Source organism: Diprion similis, chromosome 13 (assembly GCF_021155765.1).
Source record: "Diprion similis isolate iyDipSimi1 chromosome 13, iyDipSimi1.1, whole genome shotgun sequence".
Lineage (NCBI taxonomy): Eukaryota > Metazoa > Arthropoda > Insecta > Hymenoptera > Diprionidae > Diprion > Diprion similis.
Genome location: NC_060117.1, coordinates 2,455,499 through 2,482,338, shown reverse-complemented (window position 1 = coordinate 2,482,338; position 26,840 = coordinate 2,455,499). Strand labels below are relative to the sequence as shown.

At 29.2% G+C, this 26,840-nt stretch overlaps 1 long non-coding RNA gene across 1 annotated transcript in view; it reads left to right on the top strand.

Annotated features, from left to right (window-relative positions):
- Window positions 1–18,251, top strand: part of LOC124413760 — a 52,703-nt gene extending 34,452 nt beyond the window's left edge. The window contains exon 3 of the long non-coding RNA XR_006929902.1: window positions 18,124–18,251. This is a non-coding gene — a long non-coding RNA (uncharacterized LOC124413760). The remainder of the gene's footprint in view (window positions 1–18,123) is intronic.
- The last annotated feature ends 8,589 nt before the right edge of the window (window positions 18,252–26,840 follow it).

Here is a 26,840-nt window from a genome sequence, read left to right as displayed (position 1 = left end):
CGTTGGACGGGGTCTGCACAGTGGTGACCGCGGATCTCATTATACATTGTATACCTTCATTTTTATAGATTATCATTATTATTATACCTATACGTATTACACGTATAGGTTACGTTTACCTAATACAATCGTCATTATTGTTTATTACTATTCTTTTCTCTTTTTCACAACAATTTCACCTCAGGTCTCAATTTTGCTTTCCTCTTTTTTTTTTTTTTCTCCTCTCCAATAATTCCCTCTATCGCTTTTTTCTTTTTTTTTTTCTTTTTCTTTCACTCTTCGCTTCTATCGTTATTTTGTCCTTTGATTGAAAATTTTTGAATTTTTTTCTTTACCTGAATAAAATTTTTAAACTGCATTTTTCAACGAGTTGTTTTTTTTTTATTTTTCTCTCTTTTTTTTTTTTACGTTTCACTTTGTCAATTATCATTATAATATATATATATATATATATATAATAGTTGAAGTTTTACAATTACATTGTTGTTTTGTTACATTATGAATCCCGATGTTTTTTTTTTTTTTTTTTTTACCAAGGGTATAACGTAACGCACAATTGCGTATCACCAGCTGCGCCGGAAGCGTGAATTTTTTCATCTTTTTTTTTTTTTTTTTTTTTGTCACTTGGTTTGTTTTCCGTTTTTGTTCTTCAATTTCAATAATCTCGAGTTAATTTTTTCTCATTCGCATTCGTTTTTATAATGTGTTTTTTTCTTTTTTTCGTTTCATCCTACCTTATTTTCGCATATTTTTTATTGTTAAACAACAATATGATTAACCATATACGTGTATACATATATATATGTATGTATCAGTATACCTAATTATACCTATATTATATGGCTCTACGGATGTGACGGTTGTGAAAACTGTAAATCAAAAATTGGAAAAATTGTTTGCATGTTTTTTTTTTTCTCCTCGCCACGCTTCTGTTACGTTGAAATGAAAGAAAACCGATTTTCTATTTTTATTTTTCTTCCTTTCTTCTTTCTTTCTATCTTTCTTTCTTTCTTTCTTTCTTTCTTTCTTTCTTTCTACGTCACGTTACCGAGACTCTGCGTAACTGCCTACCGTTAATATAACAATTGATATTCGTTACATAACAATCATTTTCATCCCAATTTTTTTTTTTCACCCCCCCATCGGGAAGTTACGCAGAGGCTTAGTTTAGTCCCATACGATAATTACGTAACATATCCAATCCACAAGAACACGTATATAATACAAGATCTGTCGTATCGTTCCTAATTGCAATTATTTTTATCATTATCCTTATCATTATTGTTATTATTATTATTATTACTATTGTTATCGTTAAAGACGTTGTTGTTGTAGATCTGAGAAAAACGAAGATGAAAAATAAAAATCAAAAGTAAAACATCTGCTTCGTACTGTTTTTTCTTTTTTTTTCGTGTGTGTGTGTGTGTGGGTGTGTGTGTCTGTCTGTTTTTTTTTTTCTTCTTCTCTTTTCCTACGTTTCTTTTTGTTGAAAATTTTTGTCGTTTAATCGCGGCTGGCGTTTTACACTTTTACATTTCCGTTGTTCTCGTCGTTTTTTGTTGGCGGTGATGGTCGTGGTGGGTTTTTTTTTTTTTTTTTTCTAGTTTCATCCTTTTTCAATCAATTTTTTTTTCCATTTTTGGGGAGGTTTTTTTTTTATTCTCGTTTTCTACTCGTCGACTGACGCGTTTCAAGAACTTTATCGATTATAAATTTCACTGATTTCTCATTCTTATTATTATACTTCATTGTTGTTGTAATACTGTGTAATTAAAATGTTTAAATATGTTTATAAATATATATATATATATATGATGATGATATGATATTGCGGGAAAACTAGGACCAGTCTTATTTTGCACTCCGTATGCGGTATAGAATTATACATATTATTATTATAATAAATAGTATTTTTTATACCTAAACGGTTTATGTCGGGCGTTATTTATTTCTGTTACTTGAAAAACAAAAAAAACAAAATATATATATATATATATATATATATCAATGATGTATAATATTTTTTGTTTGTAATATTTACACGAATCAATTGCAGTAATGTTGAATTGATTCATTGCGTCCTGCTCGTCTGTAAATTAATCCGATAACGATGCAACAACAATTGATCTGTACAAACAAGAGAAAAAAAAAAAAAAAAAAAGCAAGACAGAAAATAAAAGATAATGACAAAATATCAATAAATAAAAATCACCGTCATTACAACAATAATAATGATAATAATCGTAGTTTAGTATCAGTCATTGATGAGAAATCATATTTCTTTGTTCTCCCCAAATTGGAAATTTCTTCTTCTTCTTCTGTTTTTTTTTTTTTTTTTTTTTTTTTTTTTCCTTTCTTTCAAACGTATTTCGCAACAAATTTGAACGAAAATCAAGAAACTCGATGAAAATATCGATCCTAATATACCTATATATGTATATGTATTGCACTGTCCCGAATTCGAATGATTATTGTAGGATCTGTCGGTTGTTTTATTATTATGATACCATGTGTATATACATAATCGAGGGGATGGTTTTTTTTTTTTTTTTTTTTTTTTTTTTTTTTTTTTTTTCTCTCTACGAAAGAATTTTCCCTCGTTCGCAAGGGTTGTAATTGGATTTTGCGAATTATTTCCCATCAGGTGTCGGGAATAACGAATATTATCATCGTATCGCGTGAATCGATCCCATCGAAGGAAAGCTTCCCTTGGCATGAAGTTGCACAGATCTTGGTTCCGCGTTATGTTTGCCGATCGTGAATATTTTCATCGAGTTTCATCATCTTATCGCTTATTTGCAAAAGGTAATTTAACCTCTAGTCACAGCCAGCCGCGATTATTTTAGTTTAAACAAATGATTTTTGATCGATTAGTTTTCTTTCTTTATTGTTTGTTCTGGTTATTTTTATTTATTCGTGTGATTTTTTGTTGTTGTTGTTGTTGTTTTTTTTTTTTTTTTTTGGGGAGGTATTTTTTCTTCAACTATTTTTTCCTGTCTGACGTGTGTTTCCAAGCTGTTATTGTTATTATTGGTGATGATAATTATAATATTTATAAAGAATATTTCGTAATGGATTGTTGCGCCTATACATTTATATTTATTTATAATATGTATGTGTTTAATACGTGTCCTCCTCTCCTTGTCCATTCTCTCGCCTGCAGTCATACGTTACATATTATTATTATTATATATATATGTATATGTGTGTTTTAATCATGTTTAATCGTTAAATATGTATACCTATATATGCATAATTATATTAATACAATAGTATTACAAATATGTCGAAAATAACGGATAGAGCACAACATTTTGCACGATTTTTATTTCGTACGTTGAGGATTTTTTTTTTCTACCTTTTCTTTTTTTTTTTTGGTTTTTGGTTTTTGTTTCGCTTTGTTTCGTTTTTCCCCCCTGGGAACAGGGATATCGAAAGGGAAGATTTTCCTTCCCTCGTTACTTGTTTCCGTAATATTTTTGAATTTGCAGAGAAGAAAAAAGAAGAAGAAGAAAAAAAAAAAAGAAATGAAACATTCTTTTTTTTTTTTTTTTCTCTTCTTGTTTTTCGTTTTACGGGACGAGAATTCGAATTTAGATTTCGTGATAATTATTTTCTAGCGCCTTGCGGTCAGTTGTTTTTTTTTGTCACTTGTTAATCGCAACTCTTTCCTTAATCGGGAAGTGATTGAGAAATCGCAGAGAATTTGGATTTCACAGATTTTTCCTTACGTTTTACGGGAACTTTTTTTTTTGATCGGTACAAATTGCAAAAGTACCAAATTCAAAAATTCTAACCGTATATACATGCGAGGAGTTTCGCTTACGAACGAGATTTCGAGGTACGTTCGTTTTCTTTGTTTTTTTTGTTGTTTTTTGATGTTTTTTCTCCTTTCTTTTTTTTTTTTTTTTCTTCTCTTCTTCTTATTCTTCCTCCCTCCTCTCTTGTCCGCAAGGCGATCGAAGCAAAGAATAAAATTGAAACTGTGGCTTTCTTCATTGTCGGAAACCGAAAACCAGATTTTCGAAAAAAGGAAGCAAAAAAAAAAAAATAAAAAAGAAAGATGAAAAAAAAACTACGCCGATATTATACTGACAGCGACGATCCTTGAAGTACTATATATATATATATACATACATACAACATAGGTACATAGTTACAGATATACACATGGTCTCCCCCGCACGCTTGACGTTGTACGATATATAATTTGTTTTTGTTTTTTTTTTTTAATATTTTACTGCATTTTAAATTCTAATATTGTATTGCGTATTACGTAGGAAATAATAATAATAATAATTATCATCATCATTCCGTTCGTTAAAGTTAAATATTAAATATATTATTACTGCAGGCATCGTGTCAGTTTTTTTTTTTTTTTATTATTATTGTTATTGTATTTATTGTTACGTATTATAATCGTATGCGTATTCAGTTTATTATATTATCTAGTTGTTTTTTTGTTTTTTTTTTTCATTTTTTTTCTCTTCTCCTGTTTTTCTTGCTTTTGTTGTTGTTTTTTTACTGTCGTTATAGGTCTTGCTTGCGCGTTCGCGTATATATATATATATATATATATGAGAAACACAAAAATTGCTTCTTTTCCATTTACTTGCTGGCCAATATGAAATGAAATGGTGTAAAAAAAAAAAAAGGAACGTAAGAGAAAAAGAAAATTAAAAATCGTGATTAAAAATTTACACATGATTTCTACGGTTTTTCATACGGTTTTCCGGTTTATATTATATATATATATATATTCTACTCTATTGTTACATATGGGGATATTACATGCGGTATTGTTAGTTATACGGATTTGCGTATGTGTCGAGTAGTAGTAGTAGTAGTAGTAGTAGATAAGTGGTTAGGTAGGTATAAGGTAATTGTTATTGTATAATGAAAAAAATCAGTTCCCGTTCTTGAAACAATATTAAATTATTATCCTTACTATCGTTATTATTGTTATTGGTATTTTTTTTTGTTTTTTTTTTTTTGTCCGTTTGTTTGCTTTTGTATATATATATTTTTTTTTTTTTCGCGTTTTCAATTTAAATTTAAATTACCATTAGTATTGTTATTTTTATTATTATCATTATACTTTTATGACATTTGTCTGTACGTTGACAAATAAATAATATTCTTATAATCATTAAAATTTAAACGACGTGCTTCAACGTCATTTATTTGTTTTTCTCTTGTTTTTCACCGTTATCACACACGTTTTTGTATACAACGAATATTATATCTGCATTTTTTATTCATTCCTTTTATGGATTTCTCGTCGTTTCGCGTACGCACGTGTTATTTTTTCTGCTCTTTTTCATTCGGTTTTTTTCAATTTTCATTTCACATATTATTTGATTCGTTATGCATTGTTCGAGCGGCAAGTTGATAAGAATTTCTTCCCCTCCCTCCCCCCCCCCCCCCCCTCTCTCTCTTGTCGTATCTCGTCGATTGTCGCCTTTTCACTGCTTACCGTGCGTCCTGATATGATGATAATAATAACATCAATAATAATAATAATAATAATAACATAAAGATTAGTTGTCGTTACAATTCAATCGTACCGTGTGTATAGAGGTTGTTAATTGTATAATAAGTTATTATTACGCATATTTATATATGTATATGTGGAGATGCTGTAATGATAATAATGATATAATCAACTAATTTCATGTTATAATATTATATTACATTGTTATATATATTGGATACCGTTGCCCGCGCGATGGTAATTCAACTGAAATAACTTTCTTTACGAATATTAGGTTTGTATATATATATATATATATATATATATATACGAATATAGTTCACTGTGTTACTGTTATTATTATTATTATTGTTTTTTTTTTTATCGTTTATCATAGTGTTAAATATTATGCAATTTTTTGTTGTTGTTGTTGTTGTTGTTTTCCATTTTCGTTCAATACTGTTGCCGGTTTTTCGTTTATTTTAGTTTGGTTAGGATTGTTTGTTCTTGCCGTCTTTTTAATAATACTATTGTGTTATTATTATTATTATTATTATTATTATTATTATTATTGTTATTATTCATCCTTATCATCGTCGAAACATAAACAATGTACCTTTGCACACACACAAACTGTATCTATAGCATTCAATGTAGTCTTGTCAATATGTGACATGTTTAATTCAGTAACTCATAGTCATCATCGTTATTACTATTGTTATTATTATTATTATTATTATTAATATTATACTATTATTCTGTCGATGGGTATTATTTTCATTATATGTATGTATATATAATAATGCGACGGGGATTCCATTACTATTTTACTACTGTTTATTACTCATTTTATTTTTACTTTTTTTATTCATCGATTTCATTTTACTCCCTTCTCTGTCGTTTGAACGAACAGCGGGGTGGGGGGTGGGGGAGGGTGTTTTTTTTTCGCTTCTCTTCGAGGTGAGATTATCAGCGGGAGAGACCATAGTACGCATACCTATATATATATATATATATATATGGTACAATCACTTATTCATATAGTGTACAATAATAATAACAATAATATTAATACTACTAATAATAATAATAATAATCATCGTCATCATTTTCATCGTCGTAGTTATTGCGTAATGTCAATTGAACATGCGTAAACAGCAGCGTTCCGAACTCCTTGCCTGAACCAAAAAAAAAAAAAAAAAAAAAAAAACATTGTTGTCGCGTTGATTTTTGATTTTTTTTTTTCAAAGTTTTTTTTTTTCTCCCTCGCGTCGTTTCGTTTCGGTTTTCGTCGCGAACAGGTACGGAGGTCTGTTCATTATGTACATATATGATTGTTTTTTTTGCCTCGGGGGGTGGGGTGGGGGTGGGGGTGGGGGTGATTGTGTTGTTTTTTTTTTTTTATTATTGTTCTTGCGCGTGTTTGCGTTGTTTTCGTGATGACTGACCGATGCCACGTATGACTGTGTGTATGTGTATGTAGGTATTTGGGTGTGCGTGTGTGTGCACGCGAGAGCGTTTCCTGTTGTTTTTTTTTTTTTTTTTTCTTGTTTTGTTTTTTTGTACGCGGTTTTTCACTCCTTCTTTCCAAGTGTTTCGTTTTCACGGGTGTAGGTTTTAAGGGATTTTTTCCAGAGTCGTCAGATACTGCGGCGATCTGCTCGTCAACCTTTAATACGAAATTATCCCCTCGAAGGCTGACGATGTTATTATCCTACCCGCCTAACATAATTCGATCATATTTACTCGGACGAGTGACCGGGTGATTTTAGAGTTCCAAAATCCATTCAAGTTTGACGAGCAGAACTGGAAAAAAAAAAAAAAACAAAAACAAAAAGAAAAAATTCCACGAAGGGTGGAAAACCTGATCGATACGTAATATTTGTATAATAATAAAAACGTTGACGGTCAGTCTAGGGGGTTGAAAAATTTTTACACACTCGGTATCGATCAATGTGAAGAAATTCTGTGCGATTATCTTAACGAATATAGATAAGATACGTATGTTTTTTTAGATAAGAATCTACAAAAACTTGGAACTTTAAAGGTGAAACGTTTTTTTTTTTTTTCTCTATACTCTTGTTATTTTCGAAATGAAAAATTCTTTTTCATCACCAACCGTTCGACGTTTCGCGTATCAATTCATTGTCTTCGCGATATCGTCGAATCGACAATAATAATTTATTCACGATCGATCTCGGAATGAGAAAACGAAGAAACAAGAGAAAGAAAAAAATTTAGGGGTGGGGCGGGCAAAACTGGTTATCCTTAAAAAATTTTTTATACAAAAATTTAGTTTTCCAAAATATTTTTTAAACAGTCGAAAATGACTTTGAATTTTCACTAATTTGAAAAAAAAAATCCCCCCCCCCCCCCCCCCCCCCCTCACATCTGAAAATCAGTTTTATTCCCTTCGGTTACAATGATAGGAAAAAAAAAAAAAAAAAAACGATTCAACGTATTCGAGTCGTCGAAAACTCGTTTGGCCCCAATCCCATCCCTAAAAATAAAAAAAATAAAAAAAAACAACCCCTTAGTTTTCTAATCTCTTTTTAAAATTTTCGAAGAAACCTTGGAACGGAGTACCGCGCGTGATATTGGAATATTGTTCGTGTTTTTCGTTTATGGATGTGACGCGATCAATTGTTGAGTGTAAATTTCGTTTTTTTTTTGTTTTTTTTTTTTGGTAGGGTTGGGTGAGGGAATTCCGGCTTAAAAAAACTTGTACGGTGATATCGCGAGCGCCAGACAGGCTTTGGGTGGGCGTTTCGGTCTATGTCGGGCCCCTTTGTATAATTTTAGTATTTTTTTTCGTATAAAATCAACACTGAAGGCACATTCTATCGGACGAGTCGGCCCAGTGTGTGCTGTGAGTGAGAATATATGGCGTGGGACCCAAGCGAGGTTTGACCGGGTGCCCCTCGCGCGGGGGGCCTTATGCACCCCCCGCGATTCCTCGAGGGGCATCGATTTTCGTTATCGAACGATAAACGGAAGCCCGGCCGGGTCCCACGCAGGATTATTAACTGCATTTTCGTATATATACATATATATTATTATTATTAATATATTAAATATATATATATATATATATATGTATGTATATTGTGGCTGTATTTCTTTGGTATTCGGCTGCATTTTTTTTTTTACTTCCACTCTTTTTTTTTTTCTTTCTCCTCCTTACTCCTCCTCACTTTCCTCTCATCACTTTTTACTATTGCATCGGGTTTTGGGGGGTTGGTTTTGCATTTTTTCCGCTTCACTTAAAAAACGTCGAAATGACTATTTCAAAATTGAGAACCGGTCTGACGCTCGCGTCCGTTTTCAGTTTTCAGTTTTTTTTTTTTTTTTTTTTTTTCCGGCCCCTTTTTTTCTTCTTTATTTATCTTATTTTATCTTCTTCACTCGTTGCAACAAGTCCGTATTTTCCTTACGTACTTTGCGTGCGATCGATTTCGAATAAAAAAAAAAAAAAAAAAAAAAAAAATTTTTTCCATCCACTTTCTTATAATTCGCGTGAAATGAGAATGAGAAAAAAAAAAAAAAAAAAAGAAAAAACAAAAACAAACAAACAAAACAACAAAATAACAACTTTTCTTCATCTATAATTACACATTTTATATTATATTATTATTATATAAGTATGGTTTGATTACTTTTTTTCTTTCTTTGTTTCTATCCTCTTTTCTCCTCTTTACTCTCCCTCCCTCTCTCTCTCTCTCTCGTAACTCTAATATACACATACGACCGTGTTTTCTGTTCTTTCTCTCTCCATGCTTCCCCATCTTCTTATCTTTCTCCTTAACTTTCGCATTTTCCTCTATCGCTTTTATACTGGCACACGTATCGTACTTAACGGGAGGTAGATTTTTACACAATAATATATACTTATACATATATATACATATATATATATATATATATATATATATATATATATGTATATCATGTATATCATATATGCGTGTAATGTTTTTTTTTGTCGTGTATGTGTGCGTGTGTGTGTGTGTATGTGTTTGTGTCAATACATACACGTTGATTTATTTATTTGTATACATTTTCTCCAATTTTTCTACCCCTTCTATTTGCCAAACTGTGGCAAATTTTTTTTTCAACTTTTCTATCGCTGTTTCGCGCGCGCGCGTTTTTTTTTTTTTTTTTTTTGCTCTTGCTGTTGTTGCTGTAGTTTTTTTTTTTTTTTTTTTGTCTTTTTCAATCGGTTTTCCACGGAGACGGTTTTCTTTCTTACAGTTGTTTCTCGCACGGCCGTCTCTCGTTATATACGAAGTTTTCTTTTCTGTTCCTTAAATCGCGATTCTCTCTCTAACCCGCAGCCCCGTCAGCGGCACTTATAACGAGAGACTTAAGCACTACTTAAAGTAGAAAAAATTTACACATTTCACTTATCGCAGAAAATCATTTTTCTCGATTCTTACTGCCTTTCGGACTATTATAATGTAATTATAATTCATCTCTCTTTCACACTCTTTCCCTTCCTCCCTCCCTCTCTCTGTTCTTCTTTTTCATTTTTGTCATTTATTTATTCATTTTTTTCTCTCTCTCTCTCTCTCTCTCTCTCTCTCTCTCTCTCTCTCTTCATTACATTTCTTCCGGTGCGGTCATCCGTCGATCGATCCGATATAATATATATATGTACATATGTGTGTGTGTGTGTGTGTGTGTGCGTGTGTGCGTATACGTATAGTCGATTCCTTCACCTCCTCCTTATCCTTTCATTTTTATTTATCTGTTTTTTTTTTCATTCACTTTCCCTTTTTACTTCTGTGGTTTTTTTTTTTTTTTTTTTTACGAAGATGGAAACGGAGGCTTGGAATTGGGCAGGGGCAGGGGTGGGGGTGGGGATTTTTTTTTCTTTCTCCTTTAGATCTACGGTTTGCTATATATATACATACAATATATATTATTATATATATATATGTATATATATATATATACGTAATACTGCCTTCACTATTGTCTATTTATATTTAAATATATCTGCATTAATCGGCGTCGTTATCGTGCCACCATTTTTTTTTTTCTTTTATGACCGATTTGCGACAAGCTATATGTATGTATGTATGTATGTATGTATACATATAGCTGAGATTATACACTTATAACAACTTATAACCGCGTTAGACGATAATTTTATATTTATGTTATTTATGCATAATATTGTAGTAATTGTAGTAGGTTTATACAATTAATTATCTATATTATGGATACCAATCAGTCGATCGATATCGATCTATGGTCGATCGATCGAACGATTAACACTGGACGAACTGAAGGTTTTAGAAAATTTATTTGAAAATTATTGCCGAACTGTGATAAGAAAATTAGAAAACAAATAACAAAAGAGAAACAACGTACGTAAGAAAAAAAAAAAAAACAAAAAAAAAAAGAAGAAGAAGAAGAGAAACTCATTCTCAATCAGATATTATCATTGTTATTGTTATTATTACTGTTATTATTATCATTATCATTATTAATGCTGAAACTTGGCGGAGAGATGTAAGAGATAAATAAATAAATATAAATAAATAAATATAAAACATATCCTGTCAAATGATTAAAGATTTTATGATCGTTGGTTGACTTTTTTTTAGTTTTTTTTTTATCTCTTTTGCCACACAACTTTCTCTTCTCAAATCTCTAATTTTTTCCTTTCATACGCAATGCCATGCAATTGTATCGATAAATTATTGCGCGTGTTGAGAATTATTTCTTCCTTTTTTTTTTTTTTCACGCAAAGAGAAAAACTCATAATATTGCACTTCATTGTTGGTATGGTAAAAAAAAATAAATAAATAAAAAAAAAAAAAATCATTATCACAGGAACAGTAATAATAATAATAATAATGATAATAATAACACGTTGATTCGACAACGCATCATAACTTTGCATCTGATTATTTATCGCTTTTTTTTTTTTTTTTCTCTTTTTTTTCTTTTCCACTCGACTGCAACAAACGCGCGAATTGTACAAAGTATAATAATTGACTAGCTAAAAACTTAACTTATTGTAACAATAATATGTATACATATGTATATATTTATACATACATATATATATTATATTTATTTTGGCGAAAAATTTTCTTTTTTCACATATTTTCCTTCCTTCCTTCCTTTCATTCCTCTTCTATTTTTGCATCGTATTTTCATTTCGTATACGCATTAAATTCTCATATACACATGTGTTCCTTCACATCACGTATATATTATACATATATGTATTGTTTTTCTATGTATGTATATATATATATATAAACGCCGAACGAAGTCAGAGAACGTCTGCGAGCGAATAAAGGGTATCAGAATTTGTTGAATTTTTTTTTTTTTTTTTTGGTTTTTTGGAAAATTTTCTACCCTCTCTTAATACTTGAAATATTTATTTCGTATTAATGTTATTGTTCGAGTGTGTGTGTGTTTTTTTTTCTTTACTTTATCTCTCCCCTCATTTTCGTCGTCGTCGTTTCATTTCTCTTTCCTCTGCTTCGCTTTTCCGCTGATCGAGATTTCTCGGGTGTGGTGGTGGTTTTTTTTTTTTTTTGTTTTTTTTTTTTTTGTTCGTTTCCTCCCTTCCAATTTCAATCAATTCGCAAGCTTCGATCGCGCGATTTATAATAATTTTTTTATACGTATACGTCAATTTCACGTTTGCGCATACATATATGTATATATTTATAGAGAGTCGGGAGAGAGCGAGAAGTCCAGCGAAAGAGAGATACTTAAGCTGTACAAAAGACTGCATATAGATAGATACACTACAGTGATATAATAATTATGATAATAAATTTAAGAATAATAATAAAAAACAGTGTCAAATACAATACAAATAACAGCAGTGATAATAATAATAATAATAATAATGATACGATAATAATGATCATAATAATAAATAATATTATCAACAACGAACTTATTCCTATAGACAATTATTATCACGGTTTAAAAACATAACTATAATTATTTGTTACACGATAACTTTCGCACGGCATTTATCGTTTAAATATATATATAATATATATATATAAACAGCCGACGTTACATTTATAGTTAATGAGAAGTAGAAGAAGAAGAAGAAGAAGAAGAAGAAAAAACGAAAAGGACAAAAAAAACATATACATATACGAAAAAGAAAACAAACAAACAAATCTTCACGATTCGAACAGCGATAACTATCGAGACGAGTGAAAATTTTGAAGGTACGAGAAAAAACAAGAAAAAAGGAAAAAAAAAAACGAAGAAAATGAAAAAAATCCAGTACAACAGGAGAACCTTAAAGAACCGTGTGAGATTTTTCTCTTTTCGTCTCTTTTTTCGTCTCTTTTTTCTACTTCGTTTCTGCCGATTTTTTGTTTTTTCTTTTGTTTTGTTTTTTTTTTTTTTTTTTCGTTTTTCGGCGTTTTTTTCCTATCCTTTTTTTTCTTTTTGTCTCTTTTTTTTCCCCCTTCGTCTTCTCTACAAATCAACGAACAATTGAATTATCTACGCGTTACACAATTATTAATGAAATATATAGTGAGATATAATAATAAAAAAAGAATAAGCAACAAATGTTTAACAATATATTGTTATCATATTCAATCAGTATAATAATCGAAACTCGTAACGATATATTGCAAATTAATAAAACGTGTCGTAACGAACATCTATATATAGTATATTCGTATAACGACAGTGACAGATTAATATATGTTGTTGTTGTTGTTGTTGTTGTTATTATTATTAGTTTACGTAGCGCCATTTGCAAATTATCGCACTTATTTTCGAACTATTTTTCCGTGAGAAATCAAATCAAATCGATTTCGATAGCATTTGATAGTGAGAAAGATAAAAAATTGCTCTTCGTTTCAATTGATAAGCTCTTCGGGGATCCTTTCAAAATCTCGTTCTGAGCCCCGCGGCCATATATCGAGAGAGAGCTGAGTGAGAGGGTTTTTTTTTTTTTTTTTTGTTTTTCTTCTTTCCCTACTCTTTGGGTAATTTCCGCTCTCTTGGTATTTAATATTTCATTACGTATAATCATTTCTTATCATTAAAATTCACGATTTTGAGTTACGCCTGACAGCAAACGGAGTTCCAAACGCCTTCTGCCATTTATTATTTATTTTATTTTATTTTATTTTTCAAATAATAATAATTATAACTCTTATCGATAGAATATTATTATTATTATTATTGTATCTAGTTTATTTTATCCTAATGTATATACCCACAGGTATTTAGGTGTGTGTGTGTGTGTGTGTGTGTGTGTGTGTATATAGATACCCATAAAGCATATACGATGTATAAACATATCTTCGTATAATTTTCGTTTCTCTTCTTCAAGTTATCCATCGATATATATGTTTATACGCCCATTTACATGTACACATATTTATAATTAATGTCCGAAGCGTTATATATATATATATAACATTTAATCGGAAAAACTACCCGCATTTTCACGCGTATATAAATTATACATTATACACGTCATCTTATTCCATTTTCATTTCATATAGCTTATTATTGTTATTATTATTATTATTATTATTAACTAATTCTTCACATTATCACATATATTTATATGTGTATGGATATATACATAATTATATATGCGTAAGTTTTTTTTTTTTTTTTTTTTTTCCGCACTTTTGTTTCACTCCTTTCATTATTTCATAAACTTTCGTTTCTCGTTTATCCTAAACGCATTGTCGACGAAAATTATTGTTACGTATATAATAATAATTTCAACGCACGTTTTGAGTGGTGTTGTTTGTTTGTTTGTTTGTTTGGTTTTCGTTTTTTGTTAGTTTTTTGTATTTTTTCTTTCCGTTTTTGGTTCTCAATTATTATTATTTATTCTTCATCTTCTCTTCTTCTTCTTCTTCTTCTTCTTCATCTTCCTCTTCGTCTTCGTCTTCACTAAAGATTGTGATTTCTGAATTCATTTGTTGCAATTCAGTTTAGCGACAATGCGAGCCGTCGTCGTCGTCGTCGTCTTATTTACTTCATTACTAATAACTATACCCGACTGTTTTTAATTAAAATCGCATTCACCGTCAAGTTTCAACCGCGCATTTATACAGCTTACAATTAAATACATTCTAATCGCTAATTAATATGCGTAAATAATTTTTATTATACGTAGATGCGTTATTCTAATCATTAACGGTAATTATAAATACTTATAATTATCGATATTATTGTTATTATTATAATTATTACTATTATTAATATCATAACTGTTATTACCAGATCAATAACGTTATACGCCTATTATAATTATAGTTAGAATCATTACGTAAATATTGTTGTCATCATTTATTAATATTATTGTTGTTATTATTATTGTTATTAACATTATTTCTATTAAATCGGCGTCCTCTAAACGCGTAATCGCAATCCAATCATATCAATCGATCGATCAATCATTGTTTCATCATGTATTATATATAATTTATATACGTTACACCTCTACGTTAATTTTACAGTGTCGTCGTTATTATTATTATTATTAATATTATTATTTTTCATAATACAAGCATTATTATTATTAGGTAAACATTATCCTTAGGTAGGTTTAATATGTATATAGTTTATACTTTTCTTTTTTTTTTTTTATCAATCTATTTTTACTCACGTAACTTGTACGTATATATTAAATAAATTTAAGTATCAATAGGTTTCAATTATTACTAATTTATCATTATCGTTATTATTATTATTATTATTATTATTATTATTAATAATAAATTTCAAGTGTGGTTATCTAACATTTATGGAATTGGAAGGAAACCTTCGAAATTCAGGGCGATAGGATCGTTTTTTTGGGGAGGGATTGAGGTGATATCTTTATACTTTACGAGGGAATGCCGAAAATATATTTGGGTTTCATCTTAAAATTTTTTTTTTTTTTTTTTTCGGGAATTGATTTTTTGGGTTTGTTTTTTAATTCATTAGTTCGTTTTTTTTTTTTTTTTTTTTGTTTTTGTTGGTTTTGTTGTTTTTTTTTTTTTTTTTTCTTCCTATTTCATTCATTTTACTCGCACCGGAAGAGACAGGTAGTATAATGTTTAATTATATTCATCAGCGTATAATCAATCAATCAATCAATCAATCAATCAATCAATCATCGCATTATCGTCATCGTTATTTTTATCGATTTCCGCGCTCTGCCATAGCGCGCCGATTTAAACGTACATCATTTATTTTTCAATCAATCTATGGGTTATACATTGTAGTTTTAAATCGATGGTTGAAGGATTTGGAAAAGAATTTTTGCACGTATATAACTTGTAATATTTATATCACAATTAAAACAGCAAGGAAGTGATTCTATAATGTCGATTATTACTATTGTTATTATTATTATTAGTACCTATCGTCATCATCATCATCATACTTACAATTATTTTATTAAATAATTAATTAATTATATCGATCAACGAATGATGCGCCTTTTTTATTTTTTTTTTTAATTAAAGAAATTCATTTAACGAGTGAGCGATTATAGAACGCATATACGCATATATATATATGTATATATATATATATATATATATATGTATAACTATAAGTTTGAAATATTCACGTGTGGATTCGCCGGTTTTTGTTTCTGTTTTTTATCTGTTTTGTTTTGTTGTTGTTGTTTGTTTGTTTTCGTCCGTTTTTATTTTTCACAACTGTCGGATTAGATCGTTGGATTTTTTGTGGGATTGTTTCTTTGTTTCTGTTTCTTTTTTGGTTTTTGGTTTTTGGTTTTTTGAACTCTTCTGCTCGTCGTTATCTTTTGGATTGTGCGTTGAGGGTTGAGGGAGCTGTTTTGTGTGCGTGCGTGCGTGCGTGCGTGTGTGTGTGTGTTTCTTTGAATGATGTAAAGAGGGTACGAGATTCTGAAGAATGATTAACGAAAAAGATTTCAAAGTACATTTAAACACTTTGGGTCTACAAGTTGTATAATATATATATATATATTTATTATGCATGCATATATACATATATATCTACATATGTAATATAACTGGCCAAAAAGCGTAATTTATTACATATATATGTAACAATGCATCGACTTTGAGATACCGAGGTTGTTTTTTTTTTCTATATTTTTTTTTTTTTTTTTTTTTTCATTTTTTATTCTCCCTATTAATCATTTTGTCGAAAGTTATTCAATAAAAATATGAAAGAGGTAGTATAATTTGATGTTAATCTTATTTTGCCATTTTGTCAAATTATCGTAATATCAAAATTCAGACTCTTGATTAAATTTGAAATTTTTTACGAAATGAAAACGTTTCTATTTTTTTTTTTTTTGTGGTTATTTTTTTTTCCTCCAAAACCTCGAAAGAATCGAAACACGCGTCTCTCGGGGAAATTTTTTTTTTTTTTTCCGTACAACGTTTATTTAATTTTTATTGAATTTACACGGTCAGAGTTGAAATTTTTTTTTTTTTTTTTTTTTTATAATCGAAAAAAAGGAAATGCTGACCGTTTCGGTCACTGTTGAGAAATTTGTATTATTCAATTCGCACCTCGGTAACTCGTGGTCACATGTAATATCTACATAGTATAATATACATATGTATGTGTATATATGTATATATATGTATATATATATGCATACAATAAAATAATGCGGGAAATGTTTTTCTATTTCATATTTTTTGAAACTGGAGTGAAATTTTAATTTTTTTTTTACTTCTCTCATATTCATATCTCACGTAAATATCGTTTTACCGTAAAGATATTTTCCATCGTTTGTTCAACTTTAATTTTATTGAATTTTTTTTTTTACCGTTTGTCAAGTGTTTTTTCTTCTTCTTCTTCTTCTTCTTAGTCTCTCTTTAATTTTTGTCTCCTACAAACTTATGCCTAAAAGGTTTTTGTATTTTTTAAAAAATTTTCCTAAACTTCTCTTTTCGCTTAATTCTTAATTTTCAACCCACTTCACAATACTTGTTACAATTTACAATATTCATATTTAGAACGTTCGATGATTATTTGTGCTTTTAGTCAGTTGTTTATTAATTTATTTTATTAATTTATTTGTAATTTATAATTCTTTTTTTCTCTCCTTCATCTTTTTCTTCGTCCATCTTCTTCTTCAACTTTTTATTTTATTTTTTGCGAGGTTTGAGTTATATATTCGAAATGGTATTTTTCATAAAATTTCGTAAAATTTTTTTTTTTTTCTTTTCTTTTTTTTTTTCTCTCTTCATTTCTTCATTCCAAACTTTTTCCAAGGTTAATCAAAATTCGGCGCGGCAACAGCAGCAGCAGCAGCAGCAGCAGCAGCGTTTTTTTTCAGCATTTTAATACGCGGTTAGCAATCACATTCATATCCCGCGTTTCACATCAATTAATGACAAATTTCCACGCTGGATCTTTAAATCGGCGATTTTTTTCTTTTTCTTATCTTCTCTTCTCTTTTACCTAAGTCTTCTCCGTCGAAATAGGAGAGGGATGGATTTTGTTTGTTGGTTGGTTGGTTGGTTGGTTGGTTTTTGTATTCTCGTTTTCATTCTTACAACAGGAGGGATCAGAGGGAATTTTCTTTCTAAAGTAGAATCTTTTTTTTTTTTTGTTTTCGTTTACCGTTTACCGTTTTTTTTTTTTTTTTTTTTATTCCATTTCTCAATTTTTTCATCTCGTTTCAGCTCATTTCCGGGATCAATTTGTGGGCAATAGCTTGCTGGAGTTGGCTCGACGCGTCGAATGGAAAATATATACTAAGGCCGATTTTGGTAAGAATACGTTTCTGATCAACGTTAATTTTAATGTAAGGCGCAAACGTGAAAAATTGTACTTTTTTTTTCTCTCTCTCTCTCTTTCTCTCTTCCTCATTTGTAATTTTTTATCTCCCACTCCCCTCATCTTCCTCTTCTGCGTTTTCTTCTTCTTCTTCTTCTTCTTCTTCTTCTCGTTTCGTAATAATTTTTTTTTTTTTTTTTTCACAATTTTTTGTCGTTTTTTCAATTTTTTCAATTTTTTTTTTTTTTTTTTTGTGCTTTCAAATTTTTTCTTTTTGTCCCCCTCTTCATCTCTTTGCTTTTATTTCTTTCAATCTTACATATATATATATATATATGTAATTTTTTTTTCCTCGTCGACATTCTTGTATATTCTTGTTTTTTTTTTTTTTTTTTTTTTATTTCTTTGTTTTTGCTTCTTCTTGCCGTGATGTGTCTTTTGGATATTTAATATTTACGGGCCGAAAAAATTTATAGAAACGAGTTTTGTTCGATGGGTTTCAAAAGTAGCTTGTAATAACGATGATGCAATAATAATTATAATAACAATAACGATAAAACGAATCGTTGACCGTTGTACAGTTATTAATGTTATCATTATTACAATTTTTATTCTCATCACCATCATTATCATCATTATTATTATTATTATTTTTGAGTATTTGCCGAAAAACAGAATCAATTTGTCTTCCTTGTCTTCTTTATCATCTTCTTGCATTATTTTATTATCTTTTTATATAGATGTTGGATTTTTATTTCTCTCATCATCATCTTCTTCTACTTCTTCTTCTTCTTCTTCTTTCTTCTCGTCGAATATTTCATCTACGTTCTCCTTACTGTTTTTATTTTCGTATCTTTCATTGTTGTATTTGCGCAACCGAGGAATTCGCATATAACGGGAAAATGAAAATTGGTGAGGAAAGAAAAGCAATAAAAAAAAAAAAAAAAAAAAAGACCGAACGATCGATATGAAGCAAAATCATATAGTATCAATAACGCCGGTAAAGTGTGGTTTTTTTTTGGGTTTTTTTTTTTTTGGTATTCTTTACGTTCTTAATGTTTCCTTTACTTTGTCGAAATATTAAACACGTCGAACACATATTTTCTTGTTCATTATATTCATTCGGTTAATCCTGCATATTTTATGGAGTAATGCCATATATATGTGTATATATATATATATATATATATATATATATATATATACATATATTAGTATAATCGTTATACTTACATATTATTTATTATTTTATCATATAATTACGGTATGATTTAATCTAATCGTATTCGCTATTCATATTCAATCATTATTATTATCATTAATGTTATTCATATTATGTAGTATAGTGTTCATTCATTAGATACAACATACAAGATATTATTATTACGTATAATCGTCATTGAAAATATCGTTATGATTTTTCGAAATCAGCCAGTTTTCTCGATCGCTCCCTCCGTGTTTATTTACGCATACGTTACACGTTACACGTTACGTATATATATATATATATATATATATATATATATATATATATTTGTATAACATACAAAACGATTCGATATTATCTTCGTGATAAACGGGCTGCAATAAGGTTTAGAAATTTGTGAAAAGAAGAGAGAGGAAAGAAAAAAAGAAAATGGTAGATTCGCACCCCGAGTACGGAAAACAGTACATTCCCACACTGGTGCGGAAAGTTACTACTTTCCGTACTCGCTTCGGTGTACGCGAAAACCGAACTTTGCACACCGGGTTAGAAGAAAACGAGAAAAAAAAAAAAAAAAAAAAAAAAACAATAAAGAATAACAGAGAGAAACATTTCTTACATCTAGGTGTGAAATTTTTATTTATTTTTTTTCTTCTCTTCCGACTTTCTGTACTTTAAACGCAGAGGGAGTGGTCGTTGAAAAAATTATTGCTGTTTATTAAACAACGATATCCTAAACCGGCATGTCCGGTGGAACGCAGAAAAACAATTCCCACATTCTCTCACAATTTAATTTATATATATATATATATATATATATATATATATAATATCTTAGGCGTTTCTTCTTCGTTTCGCCAGGTACGAGGCATGTTTGTGTCTGTATATGGATTCATATATATATTATATATATATATATATAATATATTTGTGTTAGGTGTTTAAGGTGTGTCATTTTCTTTCATTTTTTTTTCTTCTTCTTCTTATTCATCATTTTTCCTTATCGTTCCGATTTTATAACCGATTCGCGTTTCTCGTTCATGATTTTACGTTAACCTTTTGTCTCATATTCATTTCTTGTTACTTTAATCACGATCATGTGCGCAAACTTTTTTCAGTGTTTTTATTTTTTTCAGCATGTTTTTGACTCGTCAATTTTCTCGTTTTGTTTTTATTTTTGGTTTTTGGTTTTTGTGTTTTTTCTTTAACTTACATGCAAATTTGCAATTTTCATTCCACCCCCTCTCCTCTTTCTCAAATTCCTCATTCATCGGTTGTGTCAACTCTTTATATGTTTTTATAATACACGTGGTCTTAATGTTTCTCTTAATCGTACGTCCTGTAATATATTTATAATAAATTCCAGTTTATTTGTTTTTTTTTTTTCAAATTTTTCTTTCGCATTTACTCATAACCGCCAGTTATGACTACACTTTTCGTATTCTTATAGATCGTGTAATTATTGTGTTCTTGTTTTTATGCCAGCATTAACTATACGTATGTGTATGAATATATATATATATATATATATGTATATATAATTATATATACACCCACACACGCACAGGTAGTATATATAGTACGGTATAATGTATCGTGCGCAGTTTATTTGCCATAAATATTTTCATGCGACATATTGAATAATTTTCATCAAACGTTCGAGCGATAGATTTTTCAACCGCGGAAAAGGGAATGCGACGATTTTTTTTTTTTTTTTTTCTCTCTTTCCTTTGCCGCTTCTTTTTTCGAAAACACATTTTATCCTTCGTATTTTCACACGTACAGCACGTAATATAATATACATATACAATGTATGCATAATAGATACATGCGCATAATATACATTTACTACCCGATTGTTGAGAAAACAGATTCAAAAAAAAAAAAAAAAAAAATAAACAAACAAAACAACAACAACAACAATAATAATAATAATAATAATTGATTCACACGGTGAAGGAAAATAGAAGGGATCGAAAAAAAATCACGCATACAAATCACACGTGACTACGTAATATTACATATAATATATATATATATATATATATATATAGTTTCACTACCAATTATTGTTATTATTATTATTATTATTAGTATAATTGATTTCGTAGACTGACGTAGTTATTTATCGTGCGATTGAGGAGGAATATTTTTTTTCCGCAAAGATTAAAAAAGAAAAAAAGAAAAGAAAAACGAAACGTTCCCGGATTAATGAGAAATGAAAAAATTCCAAAAAAAAAAAAAAAAAAAAAAAAGAACCAAAGTTCAAAGGTTAAACGATTAATTGTGAAAAGAGCTTGAAAAATGTATTCACGTTAAAAGGAAAGTCTCGAAATCAAAATTGGCAGCTTACTTCGCGACTCTTTTCAAATTTCCAAATTTCATTATAACTCTCCGGTTGTATAATTTAGAATTTCTTTCGTTTTCTTTATTCTGTATTCTGCTCGTTATTGCAGATATTTTAGTCAGAATTTTGAAATAATAATAAGAAAAATTTTTCATTCTCACTTTTGTTTTTTTTTCCATCCATCTACGAATAATAATATCTTATCTTTCTTTTTGATTTTTCTATTTTTTTTTTTTTCTAAATCATTTTTCGAGTCGCGCGTTATCAGCGTGTGGATTTTTTGTACGTTAAAATAGCGAGACGAAAACGAAGGAAAAAGAAAGATTGAAAGGGAAAAAAAAAAAGAAACGTAAAAAATATTGATTCATCGATGCAAACGTCACCCTCAAGCCATTATTTCCCAAAAATTTGATTCACACCGACGGTTCCGCTCATTCCGCAAGAAATTTCGATAAAAATTTCTTTTATTATCATCGTAACGATTGACGATGATAATTTTTTTTTTTTTTTTCTTCCCTCACCAACAACGAGCTATAAGTGATTATAATTTTGAGTAGAATTGTTTAAGGCCGAACGAAAATTGACTGGAATATGTATAAAAGCCCAAAAAACGAAAACTCGGTGGAAAAATTGGAAAAATACAGAAGGAACGTCGCGTTTAATTTTTGATTTTCTTTCGTTTATTAAAAAATTTTTCTTTTTTGTTCTCGTAATTTATTTATAATTATCATTATATCTTCTTTTTTTTCTATCTCCCCTCTCACAATATCCCTTAAACATATGTCTAAATATCGTATAACAAAATTATCCTTTATCGCATATAATAATTTTTTATATCTCATATAAATGATGAGAATCGTCGTTACTCGCGAGCAAAACAGACGTCCAGCGAAATTCGAATTTCCTTTACTATACGTGGATCCTTCTTCTTCGCTTTTTTAACTCCTTCACCCCCCCTTATTTCTCCCTTTTTCTTTTATTCAAAATTTCCAAAAAACCTTAGACCAAAAATTTTCCTTAGGCCAAAAATTTCGCACTGCCACGCGCTTCTACATACAATATAGAGAATTTGTTTATTCGTATATTTGTATATATATATATACATGCGTGTGTGTATACATATAATATATAATGTATCGCATATATACTGCTTAGGCATAAAGTCGTCGTTTATTCTTTAGTTTTTTGTTGCTGTTGCTGTTGTTGTTATTGTTGTTGTCGTTAGTTTCTTTTTTTTTTATTCCCCTTCCCCTCTAGAAATATACGATTCGTCGTAATAATTTTATTTATTATAGAAATCTTTCACTCGCTTCAAATAATATCGCGTATACGACGTGATTTATTATTAACTCTCGCCTTTATTATTACTACAGTTTTCTTCTCTATATATACATTTGTATGCATCGCGTTTATTTATTAACTTTTATTTCGTTTATTTGTTTTTCTTTTTTTTTTTTTCTTCTTCTTCTTCTTGTAACCCTATATATTATAATATATACATATACTCGATATAATGTTTTTTTTTTTTTTTTTTTTTTTTATCATCATCATCCCCCTCACACTTTAGAATTTAGTGTTTTTCTTTTCAATTTCTTTTTACCCCCATTTTTATTATTTTTTTTTTTTTTCCGTTTCTTCAAATAATTCATTTCTCAGCTATATTCGTCTTTCCGAAATCCTTTCCGAAACAATGTATTGATTTTTGTTTTTATTTTTCGCTTGCTTGTTTGTTTGTTTGTTTGTTTGTTTTTTAACCCCCGCGAGTACCTGTTTCAGTTTTTGTTTGTTTTTCTTTTCCCCTTATCATCTCGTATATATATATAATCACGTGTTATCCAAAATTATCTCGTCTACATAGCTTATCAATTTACTCTGTACGTCTGTTTCGCTAGCTCGTCGCGACATTTCTCGAAACGCGTAATTCCCGATTTTTCCAAAAATTCACGCCTCGTTTTAATCCTCATTAATTTCGTTTTTTTTTTTCTCATTTTTTTTTCTTCTCTTCTTCCTCTTCTTCTTCTTCTTCCTCCTCCTCTTATTAATAATTGTTCGTCGTTTCTTTCGCTTCATCATCAGAATAAACCCCAAAATTTTTTGACATCCCAAAACGTAGGCCGAGATCGCGGACAAGAGCGGATCGTTTCCCGTCTTCGCGTTTATTATTATAATAATTAATCAAACTTAAGGGAATAACGAGATCCATTTCTTATGACATCATAATAATAATAATAATAATGATTTATCTTTTTAATACTCATCTTGGCTTCAGGCAAGGTTTCGCGCACTCTCGATTATCATAACCGGTAAATACAAATTCAAAATGGACACAAACAAATGAACCAAACAATATAGAAATTAAATTCAATGTCATTTTATTGGCGTGAATAATAAATAAAATAATAATCGTAATAGCAATAATAATAATAATAATAATAATAATAATAATAATAATGATAATAATAGTACTAGCAATAATAATTGTAATAATAATAATAATAATAATAATAATATTATTACTAATAATAATGATAATAATCATTGATAATAATAAATTAAACATATATAGTGACTTGTGACTAGGTAAAGACTCACCGCTTGCATAATAAAAAAAAAAAAAAAAAAAACACATTGTGTAGATTACGTGTGTTTGCGTGTGTATATAATTGAATTAATATAATAATAATACAAGGTGTTTGGGAGAAAACCATATAGAATATGCTACAATGATGATAATAATAATCACAATAATAATAATAATAATAATAATATAAAGAATACCTATTATACAACTAATCGTACACGTACATACAAATATGTGTAGATATATATATATATATATATATATATATATTACATATATTTGATTGACAATAATAATAATAATAATAATGATAAGAATAATTAGTATTATAATCGTACGATAATACTATTCGATAACTTGATAATAATAATGATAATGAAATAATTGGTTTTTTGAATTGGAAGAAATTGGGAAAGAGAAAGATGTAGAAACGTGTAGATGCGGAAGAAAAAAAGTATAATTACAGTGTGAAAAATTCATAATCCTAATATAGTTCTGATATAATATAAATATAAATATACATATATATATATATAGATATATATGTGTATATTTATATGTATATATGCACATATATGGATATATTACATACGTGTAATAATCTCTATCTACACAGGCGTTTCTCATTCATAAATCATCTAGCTATAGGAGAAAAGCGCCGTTGAATCGGACGTGGTTAAATTTTTTAATTTATTATCATTAATAAATATATTATATTATTCGTGTATACCTATCGTAACGTGACTAAAATTAATTTTTATCCCTCTTTGTTGCCGGTATTCCCTTTTTCCGCTTTTCAGGATCATTCGCTCAACGTGTGTATGTGTGGATTTATGGATAATATATGTATATATATATATATTATATATAATATACGTGGTTCCGGTATACCTTGTATAATTTTTGACTCGATTGTTTCTAATTTTGTGTAAATTTTATTAATTATTTTTTTCTTCTATGCTCGTTTTACTTACTAATTACTATTCGGTTTCGTTATTTGGTTTTTTTCATTCTTACTGTCGATCTGAAAAGACACTCGATCGTGGGGAAAATGAGAAACGAGGAAAAGAATGGAAAATCGACGAGAGAGACACGCTGTCAAACGTGCGTTAATTACGAATTGAGAAAGAGGACGTCAAAAACAAAAAAAAAAACAAAAAAAAAAACAAAAAAAAAAAAACAACGAAAAAATTTAAATCTAATTGAAAGAACAAAAACCATACGGAAAAAAAGAAGGAAAGAAAATGAAATAAATTTTCGTTAATCTCGACATTGATTTCATTATGTAAGATGTACATATTATTCGTGAATTATTGTTGTTTCTGCATTTGAAAATTATTTACACCTTAATCGATTAAGCATACGAGATAATTTTTATACGCGAGAAATCTACGCCTTATTTCTTCATCAATTTTCTGCCTGATTTATTAGTTATAATTATTATTATCGGTCCAGTTTTATCTTAAATATATAATCAATCGTGCATAACTGAATTTTATTTGTTTATTATTTTTTCATCACTCATTCGTTAACGATTTTTTTGCCTTCCTTTCTTTTCGTTAAATTAAAAATTTTCACCATCATTATTCTTACTGTTGTTATTATTAATAATCGTTAGTTAATTTTAGTCAACGATCGACCGATAAATATATTTTACAGTTTTTCATCGACAGATATTACGCGCGTATAATATCTAGATTTATAATGATAATAGGAAACCTTTTTTTCATTTTTTTTTTTTTTTCTTATTTTGTTTAGTCTTTTAGTCGAAATTGTGCCGAAAAATTTTTTCACTTCGTTTTTGCTTTTCCGTTAGTGTTTTTTTTTTTTTTTTTTTTATTGTTTCTTCTTCCCTATCTGTCGTACAGAAGGTGTGAAAAATTATAGGAGAAAAGTGTTAAATCATAAGGGGAAAAAAATGAAATCGCATCTCGTCGATTGCACCCCGGCAAACGAAAATTAAAAGAAAGTGGAAGAATTTTTTAAACATTTTTCATTTTTCAAAAATGTGTGAAAAGAAGTAAAAATAAAAAAAAAAATATTTATCGCGCGCTCGTCAGCCGGGGTGTAAAACGAGATTTCCGGTCGAGATATTATTTATGACTATTTATTGTTTAAAGAATTTTTTTCACCGACTGATTGCACCGATCGGACGGCGACGATTCGTTGTTACGTTAAACTTACTTCGATTTTAATATAAGTTTGAATTTTTGATATCCAGAATGCGAATGAAGGGATCTATAGATCGATGCGCCTGATAAATGCAGGATTTTGTTATTAACAGAGCGAAAGATCGAGTCAAAAAATTTTCATCTCAATCTTTCTTCCTTTCTTCCATTTTCTAAGCTTTCCCGAAGAATCGATTCCCGGTACAGAGATCGAGCGGAATCCGATTCTCCGGTACGTGCGTCGGTCGCGATGATCTCGATCTCGATCGCGGTGCATATCAGTCGGTAAAGTCGTACCTCTTTTTTTTTTTTTATCGTTTTTA